The 5,569-nt window shown below is 41.1% G+C and overlaps 1 long non-coding RNA gene across 1 annotated transcript; it reads right to left on the bottom strand.

Moving 5' to 3' along the window:
* Positions 1 to 499: 499 nt before the first annotated feature.
* Positions 500 to 4,453, bottom strand: LOC144685250 (uncharacterized). The gene is made up of 2 exons (XR_013577681.1): positions 4,335 to 4,453; positions 500 to 769 (listed from the first exon to the last, which is right to left on the bottom strand). It is a non-coding gene; the product is annotated as an uncharacterized LOC144685250 (long non-coding RNA).
* Positions 4,454 to 5,569: the final 1,116 nt, after the last annotated feature.

The following is a 5,569-nucleotide window of genomic DNA, read 5'->3' as shown; positions in this document are numbered from 1 at the left end:
AAATTGGTATGTTACAGTGAATAAATCTGCAATATCGATCCTTTGATCTGAAAGCACAGATTGGTTGCATTGTGAGGACTTGCACGTTTGATGCAGATAGGTAAAGTGTTTATATCTTTCACGAGACAGCCTAAATATTTACCAGTGTGTTCATAAGAGTGGTTCTATTGTTGATTAATTAAATGTATGAAATATTGTTGAATTTTTCTGGCCCCTCTACATCAAAGAATTGTCAAAATGTAATGGTCTTGGTACCTAAGTAGTTAAAAGTAGGAAAAGCGTGAGTCCTTCCAAAACTGGCTGCATGAACCAAATAAGAATCCTGAGAAAGCCAAGGAGGGTTAGAAAATTAATGAGCTTGAGAGGCGGAGAACATTTGCTATGCCATATTAAAAATGTTGATAACAATCAGAAGTTAGTCCAACAGAAGCAAATTGATACAATACAGATTTTCTGATTGCATGTATGCTTGTATATATTATACTCCGAGTAATTATTGATTATGCTTCATTGCTTTTTATAAATACAGTTAATAATTCTGTGCTGGAATCAAGCAGCAGTGGTGAGACTTGATAGCAGCTTGTCAGAAAGCTTCCCACCAAAAGAGGAGTGCACCTGGAGTGTGTTATGTCTCCAAAATTGTTCAACCTGTGCACTGAAGCTATCTTCAGAGGCACAGAAGATCCACCACGTTGCAACATTAGGATGTTGAGCATCGACAACTTGAGATATGCAATTGACACTGCTCTGATTGCAATCAGAAGAGGCACTACAGGAAATTGTAAATGAAGTGAAAGCAAGAAGTGAAGAACATGGATTAAGAATGAATGTGAAGAAGATCAAGGATTGGTGATAAGAAGAGACATAACCCTGAAAGTGAAAATTGAAGTAAATGAACAAATCCTGGAACAAATGAAAAGGTTCACACACGTTGGGCAGATTATTGCAAACGATGAGAGATGTGATTATGAGATCTGAAGGAAAATTGAGATAGCCAAGGCCAGCTTTGTCAGAATGAAGGATGTATTAACATCAAAGAAACTGACCCTGAATCTTAGGAAAAGAATCCTGAGGTCCTACATTTTGTCAGCTATGTTATATGCCTCGGAGACTTATGGACAACAAACAAAGAGACTATTGATAAGCTGAGTGCATTGGAGATGCGGACATATCGGAGGATGTTCCACATACACTGCACAGACAGAAAGGCTAATGAGGAAGTGCTACAAATGACTGGAGAAAAGAGGAAATTAGTACATAACATTAAAGGGAAAAAGATACAACACTTTGGTAACATCATTAGAGCAGACAGTAGACAGAGACAGTTATTGGAGGGAAAATTGACAGAAAATGTAGTAGAGGGAAGCAGAGGAGAAAATGGATGATGGATATAATGGATTGAATGCGGTTGACATATGCAGAATGTGTAAGGGCAACGCAGGACAGACAGCAGTGGAGATCCATGGCAGTCAACCTTCTGAAAGAAAATGAAACTAACGAACAAACAAACAAGTAATTCTGTCCTCATTTACCCCTACATTTACAACTTCCTTTAGCCTTCTCTTCGTACACATACTCCATTACTCTTCCGAATCCGGTTCCTTTTACATCTGTGTGCTCCACCTTCAGCCATAGATGCTTCAATGATTCTGCAGTTGTCTCCCTGAATGCTTCCAGTTTGTTATCCTCTTCCCCTCCAAAAAACCTCAGAATCTACCTATTTGGTCATGCCATTAGTCATTAATCCCTCTCTACTATCTGCTCGGTATTGGATTACTTTTGCCTCTGTGCAGACTGGTGGGATATTTTATGAGTTAAAGGAGCTAAGCAAGAGCAAGCTGTGGCTGTTGTTTGGGCTTTATAACTTAACAACCAGCTGTGTGGTATTTTTGCCAAGTATAAATATGTGTTGAATTCAATAAACAGAATCACAGAGTTGTTACCGCACAGAAGGAGACCAATCGGCCCATGGATTCTGCACCAGTTCTCTAAATGAGCATTATGACGTAGTACCATTCTCCTGCCTTTTCCCTGTAATCCTTGAACATTCTTTCTATTCAAATAATCATCTAATGCCCTCTTGAATGCCTCGATTGAACCTGTCTCCAGGCAGTGAATTCCACACTCGAACCACTCGCTGTGTGAAAAAGTTCTTTCTCTCATCACATTTGCTTCTTTTGCAAATCATTTTAAATCTGTGCCCTCCCATTATTGATCCTTTTACTAGCAGGAACAGCTTCTCCCTATATCTACTCTGTCAGCCCCCTCACGATTTGAACATCTCTATCAAATCTCCTCTTAGCCTTCTACTCTCCCAAGCAGAGCAGTCCCAACCTTTCCAATCTATCCTCATAGCTGAAGTTTCTCATCCCTGGGACCATTCTTGTAAACCTCTTCCACACTCTCTCCAATGTGTTCACATCCTTCCTATAATGTAGCACCCAGAACTGTACATAATACTCCAGGTGAGGTCTAATGAGTGTCTTACATAAATTCATCATAACCTCCATGCTCTTGTACTCTACGCCTCTATTAATAAGGCCCAGGATACTGTATGCTTTATTAACTGCCCTCTCCACTTGTCCTGCCACCTTCAATGATCTATGCACATATACACTCAGGTCCCTCTGCTCCTGCACCGCCTTAAGAATTGCACCCTTTATTTTATATTGTCTCTCCATGTTCTTCCTACCAAAATGCATCACCTCACACTTCTCCACATTGTACTTCATCTGCCACCTATCTGCCCACTCCACCAACTTGTCTATGTCCTTTTGAGGTTCTACACTGTCCTCCTCACAGTTTCCAAGTTTTGTATCATTTGCAAACTTTGAAATTATCCCCTGCACACCAAGATCTAGATTATTTATACATATCAGGAAAATCAAGGGTTCCAATACCGACCTTTGGGAAACTCCACTACAAACCTTCCTCCAGCCTGAAAAATATCCATCGACCATTACCCTCTGTTCCCTATTACTGAGCCAATTCTATATCCACATTACTACTGTTCATTTTATGCCATGAAACAAATTAATACAAGTTAGGTAATTGTTAGCACCTTAAGGTATGCATTTCTATGAACAGCTAGGGAGAACAGGAAAGCTGCAGCTTCCAAAGCAAAAAGGACACTTGTCATTCATGCCTTTGAAAGGAAAGGTGATCTAAAACTGTAACTGTAACAAGGATAAAAAAGTGTCCAGCACATAGCTTGTTGCATTTGATGATTCTGCTGCCTCAGAGAGATGAACAGTTTTCAAAATAAAAAATAAATAATTCTAAGGTGCAAAAAAAATGTCCCCTCATGTGGCTCTGTAAGATCAAAAGTATGTTTTTAACCTGTGTAAATTAATAAAATGTTTCAATTAGTTTAATGTAAAACCTCAAGAACTAATGGTCTGATTCCTGAATTTAGAGTCGCATCTCAAACATAACACTTAAAATTATAGGTTATGACAGTTGTTTAAAGTTTCCCTCTGGGATTTTTAAATAACTCCTCTTTACCAACTGCATCGGTCACATGAATGGGACAGGTTAGAAATTAGGATGACATTTTTTAAAATTTTTTTTTAATGACAGATCAAAACCTCATCCCTCTTGTGGATGAGGTTTTGCAAAAAATGCAAAGACCGCCTGGCTTTTTCGCCTGCCCGCCAATCATAAGGTTGGACAAGTAGTGAAAAACTTAATTCAATTAGATTGTTAAAGGCCTTAATAGGCCTTTAAATTGTCGGTGGGGGCACTGCCGCCTCCCATGTGTGCCCGCTGACCGAAATATCTCGTGAGTGTGCGATAACATCAGGACGCTCACCCGACGTCATCACACGTCGTTTTTACACTCGAGCAGGTCGGGCATGCACCCACCTGAACAGTGAAAAATCCTGGCCTAGGTCATAATGCTCATTTGGACAGCTGGTGCAGGCACGATGGGCCGAATGGCCCCCTTCTGTGCTGTTAAAATACTGTGATTCTGTGAATAATCAATGGCTTTCTGAATACTCTATTAGTTTACCCAATTTACTGAGGGAATCTTTCCACACCTCAGTATTTTGGGGTTTAGGACCAATCTTCCACAATGGGAACCTAGGAAAAGAGTTCCTTTTAATATTGGATTTTTAAAGTGCATTCTCACACGCTTTTAAAAATGACACTCAGCTAAACACTGGTTAATGTGCTAAATTGGGGTTCTGATGAAAGATTCTGTGAATATGTCGAACCTTTTTTCAGATGTTGACAGGCTTACTGTATTTATTCCAGATTTCCAGCATTTTTCTTCTATTTTTCCTTTTGTTTCAAATATATATCAAGCTTAACCTGACATGTCTGTTACTCACACAGCTCATTATTGCTGCAGTTCCTCTCAATCCTGCTCAACAGCACATTTACGTCCACCCACTCCTTGTGCTGACATGCATTATTCCCACATGGCATCCTCTGGTTAAAGGGTGGTACCCTGGGCTTCCCTAAGAACAGAAGAATCTTTCAGATAACAGACTTTGACAGCTGACAGCATCTTATATTACATTACTCAAAGTTATTTATCTTTGCTTCTGGCTACATCCTGCAGAAAGAAAACAAAATGTAGTGCCTTTGTAAAAATGGGAAAGGAATATCAGTAGTGCACAGGAATGCCATTACTTTACAGTTGTCTTTTATGCCTAGAAATTTGTATGTGCCAATATCCTGCATGTTGGGGGCAGGGGGTGCAGGGTGGTTACAGGGAAAAATCTCTATGTTTGAATGCTGACGCCTGCAGCACACACAGTATTGGGCCTCAGGCCTCTTGTCCACTGAGTTGCCAAGAACATCTGAGATCTTACTGGCAAAGTGGAATAAAGGATTAGAGCATTGGTGGCGTCACACTTAGGTAAGGAGGGTGAATGGCTGAGAAGTGGGGGGAAAGACGTTCGGGTTGAGATATAGGGGTAGAGATCAGGCGAAGAAGATTTTTGGGCCCATCAGGGAGGATTGATGGAGGGTTCAGAGTTGGGGGGTATCAGTGTCCATCAAGTTGGAGGTAATGGTGGTGATCGGGGGAGAATTCCTGGCAATCAAGGTGAGGTATCTACATCCATCGTGTTGGAGGTAGCTGCATGAATTGTGGGTGGCGGGGTGGTGGGAGGGGGGGTTGGTTTTGGGGAGGTTGTGGTGGTGTTGTTCAATGCCCACCGGAGAGGGGAAGATTGGCAATCAGTGGAGCTTGGGGGCTGGAATCAGTGGCTGACAGCTGCTCCTCCCGGTTCCACATTCGGGTAAGTATATTTAAATACATACCTTGTTGCTTGCAGGTGTTGTTTTTCTCAGGGCAAACCAATCCTGCTGTGGAGGCCTCACATTATGCCTTTTATTTGCATATGCAAACAGACCAAAGCCTTTCTTGGATCTGGGTACAGCACACTGTCAAGCTCACACAATATAGACTCATGGATTTATGGAGAATGGACACATTAATTTTCAAACAAAATAGAGATGAGAGGTCAGGTGACCTTTTCTTTCCAGCCAAAATACATGGAGCTACACAAGTCCCTGGATGGAGCCAGCATGCCTGGACGTGACATTAAAATGCAAA

The sequence above is a fragment of the Cetorhinus maximus genome, chromosome 10 (genome assembly GCF_964194155.1).
Source record: "Cetorhinus maximus chromosome 10, sCetMax3.hap1.1, whole genome shotgun sequence".
Classification (NCBI taxonomy): Eukaryota; Metazoa; Chordata; class Chondrichthyes; order Lamniformes; family Cetorhinidae; genus Cetorhinus; species Cetorhinus maximus.
This window is presented reverse-complemented; position numbering and strand designations above follow the sequence as displayed.